This window comes from Lolium perenne, chromosome 4, assembly GCF_019359855.2.
Source record: "Lolium perenne isolate Kyuss_39 chromosome 4, Kyuss_2.0, whole genome shotgun sequence".
In the NCBI taxonomy this organism is placed as follows: domain Eukaryota; kingdom Viridiplantae; phylum Streptophyta; class Magnoliopsida; order Poales; family Poaceae; genus Lolium; species Lolium perenne.
Genome location: NC_067247.2, coordinates 120,894,352 through 120,908,545, shown reverse-complemented (window position 1 = coordinate 120,908,545; position 14,194 = coordinate 120,894,352). Strand labels below are relative to the sequence as shown.

Sequence of the window (14,194 nt, the reverse complement as noted above, 5' to 3'; positions counted from 1 at the left end):
GCATTTAGTTATGGGTCTTTTTCTAGAAAACACCCTATGAAAACCTTAGAGAGACCGAGCTCACCCCCCGTGTTGGAAACGTGATAACACTGAAAGAAAATTCTGCTTTTGTTAGAGACCAAAGTGTTAAACATGGATTTGATTTTTTTTAACATGTAAACATGGATTTGATCATACTTCATAGTTCATACCACTACCCTCCTAACCATTCATCTGCTTCTCATTTTGGAGCTGGGTTCCATCTGTTTACGATGACGTCTTTCAAAGTTCACACCTACAACATTACCACCAATGAGCGAATGTGATCGCGCTCTGCTCGGTGCACAAAGATGAGATTGAAGGGCGAGTGAAAGAAATGCTCCAGATTTTTCATGCATGATCAAAACGAGCACAAGTCCCTTCATGCTCCCGATTTCGCTTATTCAGATGAAGGATGGGTCATGGCATTTTTGTGTTGATTATTGCCGAGTTTACCCTCATGCTTAAGAACAAATTTCCTATGCTTGTCATCGAGGAGCTCTTGGATGAACTAGGAAGTATTGACACGGTGGCACGCCGTGCCCGTAGGGCTATCATGAGGAGATTAACAAAAAGTAGTAACATTTGTTTCGTGAATAAAAGAGGTGATGGATAATGTAGCTTTTTTGAAATAGTTGTAGAAGAAGGTAATCGTATTCTCGTAAGGCAATCCTAAGACGATTAACAAAAGGTATCATTAATATCATTGTAAAATAGAAAAGACAATAAATAGTGAAGTATTTTGTTTCTCACAGCTACCATAGCAAAACCATGAAAATACTATAGCAGAAGGCAACTACGGATAAAAAGTTACCATCGGAAAATTATTGCAAAAGATTGCTGCTCGTGCACATTTGGAAATTACCGATGAAGGCTACTTCCTGTGCACATTTGGAAACTGTTCTTAAATAATTACCATAGTTAATGCATGGCAGGAATGACATATTCAACTACCTGTGGATAATAGTTATGGACAAAAATATCCCATATTGCAATTTGTTGATGATACACTTCTTATACTACCAGCTGATATAGACCAAATTGGTTATCTCAAGACATTGCTGCAAGATTTCAGTATGTCCACTGGCCTCAAAATAAACTACCACAAATCTTTCTTGGTTTCTATCAATACTTCTGTACAGAAAAGCCAGGAGCTTGCCAATAGTTTTGGCTGCGAGTTAGAGGCCTTGCCCTTTACATGCCTTGGATTGCCAATGGGTACTACAAGACCCAGAGTGGATGATCTTACACCCATGATATGCAAAATTGATAGGAGGCTTTCTGGGCTGGCAAATCTAATGTCCTATAGTGCAAGACTGGTAGCAGTAAAATCTATTATTTCTGCTATGACAAATCACATAATGGGAGCAATGAAACTGCATGCCACACATATTGACCATGTTGAAAAAGCAAGCAGAAATTTCCTATGGAATGGGAAAGATATTCATAAAAGTGGGTCATGTCTGATCAAATGGGAAAAAGTATGTCTACCTAAGAAGTCTGGAGGTCTTGGTGTGCTTGACCTTAAACAACAAAATAGAGCTTTGATGATCAAAAACCTATATAAATTTTATAATTGCAGAGACATACCTTGGGTACAGCTAGTATGGAGAGCACACTATGACTCTGGAACATTACCAGATCAAGCAAACTTGAAGGGATCACGCTGGTGGCGCAGCTGTATTGCACTACTGGAAGAATTCAAGCAAATCACCACAGTGGTACCAGGTAATGGGCACAGAATTCTTCTCTGGTTAGATAAATGGAGTGATAAATGGAATGCCTCAAACCTGCATAGCAAATTTCCCCAACTCTTTTTGTTTGCTAAAAACAAGAAAATTACATTAAAGTATGCAGTGCAGCAGATGCAGGAGAATCGATACAGTATGTTCCATACACCCCTATCTACCATTGCAGATGAGCAGTGTATCAGACTACAGAACACTCTAAACTGCTTCACTATCCTAGAGAATGAAACAATGGAGAAGGATAAATGGTCTATGGATGAAAATAATGTGAAATACTCGACCAAAAAGGTATATCTTGCCATCACTAAGCCAAGCATAGCTGAAGCAGATATGCCCAAGAGGCAATAATAAAAGTGGTTATTATATATCTTTATGTTTATGATAAATGTTTATATATCATGCTATAATTGTATTAACCGAAACATTGATACATGTGTGATATGTAAACAACAAAGAGTCCCTAGTATGCCTCTTAACTAGCTTGTTGATTAATGGATGATTAGTTTCATAATCATGAACATTGGATGTTATTAATAACAAGGTTATATCATTGTATGAATGATGTAATGGACACACCCAATTAAGCGTAGCATAAGATCACGTCATTAAGTTAATTGCTATAAGCTTTCGATGCATAGTTACCTAGTCCTTATGACCATGAGATCATATAAATCACTTATACCGGAAAGGTACTTTGATTACATCAAACGCCACTGCGTAAATGGGTGGTTATAAAGGTGGGATTAAGTATCCGGAAAGTATGAGTTGAGGAATATGGATCAACAGTGGGATTTATCCATCCCGATGACGGATAGATATACTCTGGGTTCTCTCGGTGGAATGTCGTCTAATGTCTTGCAAGTATATGAATAAGTTCATAAGAGACTACATACCACGGTACGAGTAAAGAGTACTTGTTAGGAGACGAGGTTGAACAAGGTATAGAGTGATACCGATGATCAAACCTCGGACAAGTAAAATATCGCGAGACAAAGGGAATTGGTATCACATGTGAATGGTTCATTCGATCACTAAAGTCATCGTTGAATATGTGGGAGCCATTATGGATCTCCAGATCCCGCTATTGGTTATTGGTCGGAGTGAGTACTCAACCATGTCCGCATAGTTCGCGAACCGTAGGGTGACACACTTAAGGTTGGATGTTGAAATGGTAGAACTTGAATATGGAATGGAGTTCGAATATTTGTTCGGAGTCCCGGATGAGATCCCGGACATCACGAGGAGTTCCGGAATGGTCCGGAGAATAAGATTCATATATAGGAAGTCATTTTATAAAGATTTAAAATGATCCGGAAGGTTCTACGAAAGGTTCTAGAAGGTTCTAGAAAAGTACGGAAGAAACCACTATGGAAGGCGGAGTCCCAAAGGGACTCCACCACCATGGCCGGCCAACCCTAAAGGGGCCCAAGTGGACTCCCCTAAGGGGGCCGGCCACCCCCTCCCAAGGAAGGGTGGGAATCCCACCTCTAGTGGGAGTCCTAGCTTAGGTAGGTTTCATGTGATATGGAAGGTTTTGGTTTGGGGTCTTATTCGAAGACTTGTAGACCAACTCTTGGGTGTTCCACCTATATAATGAGGGCCAAGGGGAGGGGGCCGGCCACCCCAACACAACAAGGTGGCCGCACCCCTATAGTGGCCGGTGCCCCCTCTCCCCAAACCCTAGCCGCCCCACTCCTCCACTTCCCGCACGCTTAGCGAAGCTCCGCCGGGTTTCTCCACCACCACCGACACCACGCCGTCGTGCTGTCGGATTCAAGAGGAGCTACTACTTCCGCTGCCCGCTGGAACGGGGAGGTGGACGTCGTCTTCATCAACAACCGAACGTGTGACCGAGTACGGAGGTGCTGCCCGTTCGTGGCGCCGTGATCAAGATCTTCTACGCACTTTTGCAAGCGGCAAGTGAACGTCTACCGCAGCAACAAGAGCCTCATCTTGTAGGCTTTGGAATCTCTTCAAGGGTGAGACTCGATAATCCCCTCGTTGCTACCGTCTTCTAGATTGCATCTTGGCTTGGATTACGTGTTCGCGGTAGGAAAATTTTTGTTTTCTATGCAACGAATCCCTACAGTGGTATCAGAGTCGTATCTATGCATAGATGGTTGCACGAGTAGAACACAATGGTTTTGTGGGTGTTGATGCTCTTGTTATCTTTAGTTTGAGTACTTTGCATCTTTGTGGCATAGTGAGATGAAGCGGCTCGGACTAACTTTACATGACCGCGTTCATGAGACTTGTTCCTCGTTCGACATGCAACTTGTATTGCATAAGAGGCTTTGCGGGTGTCTGTCTCTCCTACTATAGTGAAGATTCAATTTACTCTTCTATTGACAACATTAGTATCAACGTTGTGGTTCATGTTCGTAGGTAGATTAGATCTCTCTCGAAAACCCTAAACCACGTAAAATATGCAAACCAAATTAGAGACATCTAACTTGTTTTTGCAGGGTTTGGTGATGTGATATGGCCATAATGTGATGATGAATATGTATGAGATGATCATTATTGTATTGTGGCAACCGGCAGGAGCCTTATGGTTGTCTTTAAATTTCATGTTGAGTAGTATTTCAAAGTAGTTGTAATAGTTGCTACATGGAGGACAATCATGAAGATGGCGCCATTGACCTTGACGCTACGCCGACGATGATGGAGATCATGCCCAAAGATGATGGAGATCATGTCCGTGCTTTGGAGATGAAGATCAAAGGCGCAAAGACAAAAGGGCCATATCATATCACATATGAACTGCATGTGATGTTAATCCTTTTATGCATCTTATTTTGCTTAGATCGCGACGGTAGCATTATAAGATGATCCCTCACTAAAATCTCAAGATAATAAAGTGTTCATCCTTAGTAGCACCGTTGCCAAGACTTGTCGTTTTGAAGCATCTCGTGATGATCGGGTGTGATAGAATCAACAAGTGCATACAACGGGTGCAAGCCAGTTTTGCACATGCGGATACTAAGGTGGCCTTGACGAGCCTAGCATGTACAGACATGGTCTCGGAACACGTGATACCGAAAGGTAGAGCATGAATCATATGGTTGATATGATGAACACTTTGAGTGTTCGCCATTGAAATTACACCTTGTCTCGTGATGATCGGACTTAGGTGTGGTGGATTTGGTTTGTGTGATCACTAAGAAAATGCGAGTGACAAGGTATCAACTTGTCAATGCCTATGGATTGTAGGCTAGGGTTTAGTTGGAAGTAGAGGGCAAGTAGATCTCGAAGGTTTCAGCCGAAAAGTACTCGACGATTATGAAAACTAGGGTTTGTAAACAATAATTCGATGATTTCCGCGTCCCTCGACTCCCCCTTATATAGGAGGCGGAGCCGAGGGATTCGTGCTGTACAAGTTACAAAGTCCGGGAAGGTTTCTAACTCATCCCGTAAAATTACAAATAAGACTTTCTATTACAACTCTAGCTTTCCTTAATAATATCTTGGGCTTCCGAATCTTCTTATTCTTCGGGTAGTGGGCCTTCAGTAAACCCCGGGTACTATCTTCGGCAGGCCCATTTGGGATGCCTATGTCAGTAGCCCCCGAGATTTTGTTTGAATCGTAGGGTCAAGGAAAATCTCGACCGTTTATTTTTATTCGACAGCTTCGACTTTTCTATATTTCTTCTCATAAACATCTATATTGTACATGGATAATGGTAGTTGGGGCTAGTTCATCTGACGGATCAGGTACTAGTTAACTGCTCTAGTGGCAATCCGCAAAAACCTACTTCAAGATCACGTCCCTGGACATGACCTCGGGATACCGGTGTAAACTTCGACAGGTGCCGCTTAAGGTCTTACCATTCTGTCGAGTCCCAGTAAAATTTATCGAGTACCTAACGCATCCGTTAGGATTTTTCTTCGTATCTGTTGATACGGATAAAAGTAGCAGAGCGCAGTCTTCGGCGATGCCACGCCCAGCAGAACGGATCTGGGGTCTTACCTTCGCAAATTTGCGGCATTCAGAAATTGATCGCAACTTTGGCGTTCTGAGAATATATTGTCGAGTGCTTTTTTGGCTGTTGGAATGGCACATTTTATCGAGTCAAAGATGACTTATATTGCCCTCCCGATGGGAGTATATGTAGAGTTGATTATAACTCGAAATATACTCTTTTGCTCTTCTATCTTTCTTTTTCTCTTTCTTTCTTTCTTTTTTATAATTTCATCGGGCACGCGAGCAGCGTTCCCGATGGGAGTAGCCCCCGAGGCTACAGCCAAGGACTTGTACTTGGGTGTAGGCTCCACGCCTTATGCCGCTATATTTTCTTTTATCTCCCGAAGTTTTATAATTTCTCGGGTGCGCGAACAGCGCTCCCGATGGGAGTAGCCCCCGAGACTATGAACAAATATTTGTATTTGGTCATAGGCTCACGCCATTTCTATCTTGTCCTTCTGGATCTTTTCCTTTTTTTCCAAAGTAGCCCCCGAGCATTTGATCAAAAACTTGTATTTGATCAAAGGCTCAGCATTATTTTTCCGTGTCGCCTTTTATGAAGCTGTTGAGTCAAATTTTTTCTTCTGCCAAGGTGACGTTGTTGCTGACGATAGCCACGATTGCTAGTCAGAAATTTGCGACAAGTCTTTTCTCGCTGCCATGCGGGCCCAATTGATCCACTATCTTGACACGTCGTGCAAGTGGGGGACACACGTCCTCCGCTTTTTCTGGCGCACGCACCGTAACTTCCCCAATGTTGAATTACTTTTTTACCCTTGTTGTTACGTGGCTATCATCTGACACATTTTCCTTATCCAACGGTCCGCCGCTTCAGCGCACCTCTATATAAGGTCTTCTTCCTCCTCGAGCACCTCCGCTCGCGCCGTCCTCCTGCTCCCATCTGCAAATTTCCTCCTGCGATCCACAGCCACCTAAGCTCCTCGCCTCCAAGCTGCAAACCCTGCGCCATTGTTGATGCCACCTCGTCGATTGACAAGGCACAGTACGCCGGAGTCCTCCATGGCCGCCGTGGATCTTGGGGCGGCGGAGTGGGAAAGATCGAAGATTTCCACTCAAGACATCAACATGCTCAAGAAGCTGGGGATCAGCAAGAAACCCAAGGCACTGTGCTTCCCCAGTGAGGAAAGCTACCCAACCCCTCCAATGGGGTACCGGGTAAGTTTTGTCGACCACCTCATCCGCGGTCTTTCCACCCCCATTCATCCTTTTCTCCGTGGACTTCTTTTTATCTACGGTCTGCAACTCCACCACCTCACGCCAAATTCAATCCTCCATATCTCCATTTTCATCACTTTGTGCGAGGCCTTCCTTGGCGTCCAGCCTAACTGGGCGCTATGGAAGCGCATTTTCTTCTGCCGCCGTAATGGCTCGCCCAATGTCGCCTATAATATAGGCGGCGTTGTAATTTCTGTTCGGCCCACTGTCGACTACTTCGACGTTGTCAACACCCGGATTTTTAAGTCCGAATGCCTATTATGTCATACATCGCAATCCCAGGAATATTGTTGTTGCGAGGCATAATAGTTAAGTATCACAGTCATCATTCATTACAAACCATAAGTCTTACAAATTGGAATCACATGATCCATTTTACACGAATAGTTGATCTATCGATCAACGAACAACACAAGTTCATAGTTCAACATAGCGGAAGCGTAAGATACAAGGACTCTCTAGTCCACAGGCCAACGCTTGACGTCGGAAGGCGCTTAGTTGTCGTAGGCGTCCTGCTGGTCATCTCCTTGGTCATCTTCATACTCTGGCCATTTGAATAGCCAGGGACAAAGCCGTGAGTACGTTGAGTACTCGCAAACTAATACTAATGTAAGTGCTAGACATTCTAGTATGGTTTGCTAAGCTCTAGTTTCTTTGCATAAAGCTAGTTTTAGTTCACAAAGTTTTGAGAAAAAAAGCTTACCCAAGAACTAACTAACTCAAGGGGGGAACATTAGTGTCATTCCCACCATTCAAGTGGTGATTTCAATTCAATTCACCACAAGTCATTTCACCATCAACCTTTTCAACATCATTTTCAAAGATATGACATCGGAAACTGTATGGCCTTTCCAACCGTCCGTAACCGTGGACGCGGCTATTCGAATAGGTTTACACTCTGCAGAGGTTGCACACTTGTGCCACAACATTTGATTTCATCCGTCGGGATTTCCCCGAATAATCGTAACACAGTACGCGGATCATCAACCATAACCTTTCACTTACGAACCCTAGTATGAGCACCTCTCCCCATGAGCTTGGCCTCCCGGCTGAAGACAACGGTCGGCACTGGAGCACTGCACAGGGCTTGGGCCGGACATTCACCTCGTTTCGCATCATATCGTATCGTTTCTTTTGTGGTAGAGGCAGCTTTCGGCATAACCCCGATGACGCTTGTTTAGAGGGAACCCATACTAAGACGCATAAACTTCCAGTTAAGCCCTACCCATAATCAGGTATTGTGGGGGTACTTACTAATTGGAAAGGTATCGCATTCAAACCAACATCATGTTTTATCAAAAATCACCATCTTCTCTTGGTCATATTCACCTTCAAAAATCATTCAATGGAATGCATCTTCATTCCAAGGTTTCAAAATCCTTTCAAAAACATGTTGTTCCCATCTAGAGTAGTCAAGTTTAGTTCATTAGCACTAGCTCTAATTCATGAGGGGTGCTACCTTGCTTTGCTTGGAAAAGACTAACTCACTACTCTACTAACCAACTTGTACTTTGACCAAAGTTAACTATAAAAGTAACTCTTTTAGAAAACAAGTAAAACTTGTAAAGTAAAACTTGGGATGGGTTCACATAAGAAAAGGTAAGAACATGGTGCCTTGCCCAAAGGCTTTGCACTTTGCAAGAATGTTAGCTTGCATAGTAATTTAGCTTGCCTTGGTAGTTCTCAAACTGTTCCTCTTCCTCCTCCTGGTAGCAACCTTCTTCTTCGGCGTACTCTCCGGTGCTACCGTCTAAATTTGAATACGAGTATAATTACTCACTAATTCAATGGCTATTCCACATATCACAAATAAACACACAAACTACTCTATGCACACACATAAATAAACTAGGGTGCATGGGTTGTGGGATTTAAATAGAATGTGTATTCCATATGTAAATGATAGTTTCCATAGGGTTCTTGAGAAATAATTTCCTCTCATTGAAATCTTCTTAAGAGTTAATTTCTCCAACAATCATGGATGAACTCATCTTGACCTAAGTCACATGTTCATCATCATCATCATTTGGGAGAATGATTTAAATGAGGTGGATCACCTCATACCATTTAAATAACTCTACCTTTGATTTAATTCTCAAGTAATTCATATAAGAGAGTTTGGGACCAGGGGTCCAAACATCCCATGAATTCATGTGAGACAAGTTTAAATGAAGTGTAATACTTCACACAATTTAATTCTAATAGTTTTGGATAATATCAACTAGTTAAACTAGTCAAAATATCCATTCATTAAACCATGGCATGATCATGAAAAGTGACCACACCATTTCATTGCATAACTAATTAGTGTAAGTCAAATGTGAGCTATTAGAGTTGGAATTAACTTAATATCTATTTTGGTTGATTTTTAATAACTATTTGAATAGGGAAAAGTCCCTGCCTTGTTATTTTTGTCACATTAATTCTACAAGGAATTTGACCATGAGGCCAGTGGCATTGGATAGAGAATTTCAGTGGCTTTCTAACAATATAAAATTCACTAAATTTGGTTTAGCCAATTTGAAATGGTTGAATTTCAAAGTTTGTGCAGTATTGGAAAATGTTTGGAAAAGTTTAAATCGAATTTGAATTAAACAGGCCGGCGGGAAACCAACGTGGGCCGAAACGGTGTAAACAGAGGAAAACGGCCCAGCAGCGCATCCAGTGCGCGCGGGCCTGCTGACAGGGTGGGGTCCGCCTGTCAGCCTCCTTTAAAACCCGAAACGGTACGAGGCGACGTGGAGCGTAGGATTAGAGAGGGATCTAACGGCTGAGGTGCATCGTCTCGCCGGCGAGAGAGAGGTTCGCCGGCGGCTCGGGTAGGGGGTGGGAGTGCTAACCAGGGCTCCCGCGGTGGCTGGCAGTGTGCGTGATGTAGATGTGGACGACGGCGAAGCTCCTGGCACCGGCGGCTCGTCCTGGGGCGGCTCCAATCGACGGCGGCGAGGTGCGGTACTGGCGGGCTCCGATCCTCAAATTGGGGCAGCTCCGGCGACAATCGAGCGAGTGGTTGGGTGGAGGAGAAGCAGTGGAGGATGGTGAACGAGACGGTGTGCTCAACTTCGTCCAGGGAACGCCGTATTTATAGATGGCCAAGGGTGCTGCGTGGCCGTGAAGAAGTCGACCGAGGTGCGGCGGTTCCGGCGAGGTGTTGGGCTAGGCAAGGGTGCTACGACATTCTCCTCGTCCAGGCGAATCTGTAGGTGGCAATGGCGCGGTCGGGCGGCGTCTGTAGGCGACGCATTGCTTCCGTGTCTGCCGTGCTGGTCGCGGGATCGCGTCGTCGTCTACGGCGACGGCGGGCACGGGTCGTGGTCTTGGGCGTGTCTCGGTGGCTGCGTGGCGACACGGCGATGCTCAACTCGCGGCTAGGTGGTCCAGGGCGTGCTCGAGGTGGCCAGCAGCGCGTGTCCAGGGCGCGTCCGCGGCGCTCGCTCGCGACGTCCTCGGCATGGCGCGGCCACCACTGGGCGCGTGTGTTCCGGCGACGGTCGAGCTCATCCTCGACCAGGGCTGTGCTAGGCGAGGCTAGGCAGTGTGGTGGCGTGCTGTGGCGAGGGGGCCAGGGTTGGCAAGCAAGGGAGAGAGGGGGAGGCTCGGCATGGTGATGCCATGGCCGGCATGGCCATGCCATGCAATCTAGCTCCTCCTCCTTAGCTCCACTATGCTTCCTTTAGGGTTAGAGGGGGCAGGGGAACCATTTGGTGCAATTTGGGGTAGGTTAGTTTGAGTAGATCACTATTTGCTATAGTGTGTGAATAGTGTTCAAATTTGGAAAATACAAAATTATCCAAATTGGAAATAATTCAAAAGGGAAAAGTTTGTGATATGTGAAGGTGGAGATAAGTTGTAAATGACCAGAGATGAATTGAGGTGGTGGTGGAAAAATTAGATTTCAAAATTTGGCCAAAATGGCTAAGTGAAGATTGTTGAACTTGTTATAAAGTTGCAACTTTGGATGAGCATAGCTAATGATCAAAGATGAATTTGGCAGGGTGGTCTTCATCAAAGTTGTTCACCTTGATGTTGACTTTGAAATGGTGCAAAGAGTTAGCAAGAATTGGTTTGAGAAAATTGAATTGCAGGGGCTCAAAGTGGTGATCAGGCTAAAATTGGCAGATTTGGTCATCATCACATGTGAGTGGGAAAAGTGTTTGAAATTCATTTGAATTGTGAACCCTTGCTTCCAAAAGTTGGAATAAGTGTTTAGTAACATTATTCAACTAATGGTGAAGACTCAATAGGTCTAGGGTCAAAATTTATAAAAATGCCATAGGGCATATGTGAGGGTTTTTAGGGTTTTTCAATTATGGGAATTTCTTCCTTTTTGATTTATTTGGTTGGTGATCTTCATATGATCACCCTAGGGTTTTAGAGCCAATCAAATACCAGTAATAACAATCATCATGGCATATCACTCAAATGCACAAGTCCTATGCATGGTACTATATGCCAAAGAAAAGTTTTTGTTGGTTTGCAATTTTGTATTTCTGGAATCCTCTAACTTTCTTTTTATTGAAATTTGGGGTGTTACAGACGTCAAGCTTCTTGACTCAGTTCAAGGATGGCGCAAGAAGTGGTTGTACATTCAGGAGGAGAACCATGGATGTGCGGAGGACAACATCCCTCCTTTTGATGGCGCCGAGAAAATCTTTCGCCGCCGCTCCTGGGACGCGGAGGCCACCGAAGAAGAAAGGGCGTCGACAGAAACCTTGATGGCTCGTATCCACGAGTTGCAAAATACTCGCGGCAAAGAGTTATCGGGTGTCCAAATCACTGCATACTTTCTTAGGACTAGAGTGCAGCCGCTTCAGGCTCGCAAATATCCTCTCTGGAAATATGCCGGCGACAAGGACGTAGATCGGTTGTCGGTGAATTTGGAGGTCAAGGATTTAGAAAAACTTGTCCGAAAAATTTCATCTCTCAGCAAAAAAGATGCTGTCCCTTCTTCTTGCCGTGTGACACCATTCAGCGCCGCCAATCCACTTCCCAAGGTAATCTTTGTCTATTGTCTTGTTGTTGCTTTGCTATCTTTTTTGTAACTTCTTTTCTGACATCTCTCCCAGTTTTATTTTGCACAGAATCATCCAGACCTTGTCTCGCTTCCTCCTCTTCCTGAAGGTGGAGAAGTCGAAGAAAGGGCCATTGTCACTAATGACAATCAAGAAGCTCCATCTTTTGTGAATGAACCCGTGGATTCTCGAAAATCTGCGGGATCTTCCGAAGGCATTGCGTCGGCACTATCTCCTCCTCCCGCTGTTTCTCCAAAAGGCAAAAGGAAGAGGAATGACGTCGAAGATTCCGGCACTTCCAAAGCCGAAGAAGTTGATCCTTCACGTCAGAAGGCAACTTATGATCCTTATCTTGAATCCCTCGTCAGCTCGTAAGTCATTTTTATTTCTCCTTATTTCTGTACTCGAAATTTTTGTCTTATCTTGCTTTTTATCTTTGTCGATTTTTAATCACAGCGATGATGAGGAAGAAGTACCAACTTTTGACGTGGCTCCTCGGACGAGCACGTCACATACTTTACTTGTCTCGGATACGCCAGTTGAAGGAGAAGAATCCTCGCCTCCTCAACAAAACGTCGTCACCACTACTCCGCCTTCAAGCCCCCTTGCTCCTTCACCAAAAAGGACAAGGATTGAAACGATCATTGAGCCTGCCCCTCAATTGGGTAGCTCTTCTACTCCGCTCTTGGATGATGTAAGTTTTTTAATTTTCTTGCCAGTATCTATATTTCCTCTATTTGCTTTTTTACACCTTCATTCTTTTTCCATACCGATGTTTCTCTTTCTTTGTTCTTCTTTGACAGCCCATGATCAAAGAGCTTATTCGCATCGGATCCCAATTCATTGGGTACCGTTAGTATGCCAGCAGAACTGGAGGTAATAACTTTTTTGCTGTCGTTGTTTCTGACTTCTTGCTCCTGTTTTTTGTCGCAATTTTGACCTTTCTTTTCTATTTCGACAGAGAAACTTGCAGAGGCCAACAAGCTTGCCGATACTCTTGCTCAAAAACTGGAGCAAAGTGAAGCGGCCCGCAAGAAAGCCGAACTTGTTGCTAGCGAAGCCAAAGCAGAGGCTAATGAAGCCAAGGCAAAAGCTGCTAGTGTCGAGGAACTGCAGAAGAGACTTGAGGATACTGAAACTGCTTTAAACGAGCACAAAGCCGCACAGGCTACTCGTGAAAAGGGGATCCTCAAGCGCCTGAATTCGCAAAATCGGCGCTTCCAAGGTAATTTTATCGATCCCTTCTATTTTTTATAGGACCTGCTTTTTCTTGCTTTTGACCAACGTTTATTTCCTGTGGCAGGCCAAACAAACCAAGAGTTTGATCTGGAGAATCCCGACAATGATCCTCTCCTTGACGCACTTTCTTATTTGGAGTTTCATGGATCCGAAATTCGTGAAGGCGTGGTGAATGCTGACGCAGGATTGTCGAAGCTATTCCCCTACTTCTTCCCGAAGAAAGAGGAGCCCAAGACTTTCCTTGCCCTTGCCCAGAGCTTCAATCCATCAGAGGACCTTGGGCTGAAAATGCGCCAGGAGAACATGAAGATTGCTGTCGAGAGCACTGTTGCCTTGGTCGCTGATAGCCAACAAACTGTTGACTGGATGAAGGTTGGTGACATCGAGCAGATAGAGCAAACAAAATGGCGGTCTTTGATCAAGGCAGCCAAGCCCAATACGAAGAAAATTCTGGCCTATCTCGGGATCAAGCCATCTTCAACTCCTAGTTCATCGAGGCCGGAGGTCTAGTTGCATGCCTCTTTGTTTTTTGCTTTCTCTGTCTCTTTTGCCCTTGTCGCCAATTTAGCTGTGGCGACAATTATCCTGGTAGTCCTTTTGGAGAAACTTCTTTTGTAATGTCTATGTAAATTTTTCTAGAAATTAATGAAATTCCTTCTGGCACTATCATTGATCCTGGCACTTTCTTTTCCAGTTAATATTTGATAACTATTCGACCAATCCTTGCTCTGCCGATGCTTCACCTGCTTCTTCCTTCTCGAAGAAAATGCTAGTTGATGACAACCCCCTTGAAGGTTCTTCGAGCAAACATTTGTCGGAAGATTTGCAAGAACTTCGACAACAACTTCAATCCATGAAGAAACAAACTCTGGCAATGATGGAACAATCTCGGAAAGCATCCGAACAAGAAAAACTTGCTCTCCAACAAGCCAAAGAGGCTATGGCTGCCAAGGATACTGCTGTATTGGAAGCAAAGG

At 44.2% G+C, this 14,194-nt stretch overlaps 1 long non-coding RNA gene across 1 annotated transcript; it reads left to right on the top strand.

The window, feature by feature from the left end:
* The first annotated feature begins 12,205 nt into the window (after window positions 1-12,205).
* On the top strand, window positions 12,206-12,830 carry LOC139830903 (uncharacterized). Its single transcript, XR_011744421.1, has 3 exons — window positions 12,206-12,349; window positions 12,435-12,672; window positions 12,782-12,830. It is a non-coding gene; the product is annotated as an uncharacterized lncRNA (long non-coding RNA).
* The last annotated feature ends 1,364 nt before the right edge of the window (window positions 12,831-14,194 follow it).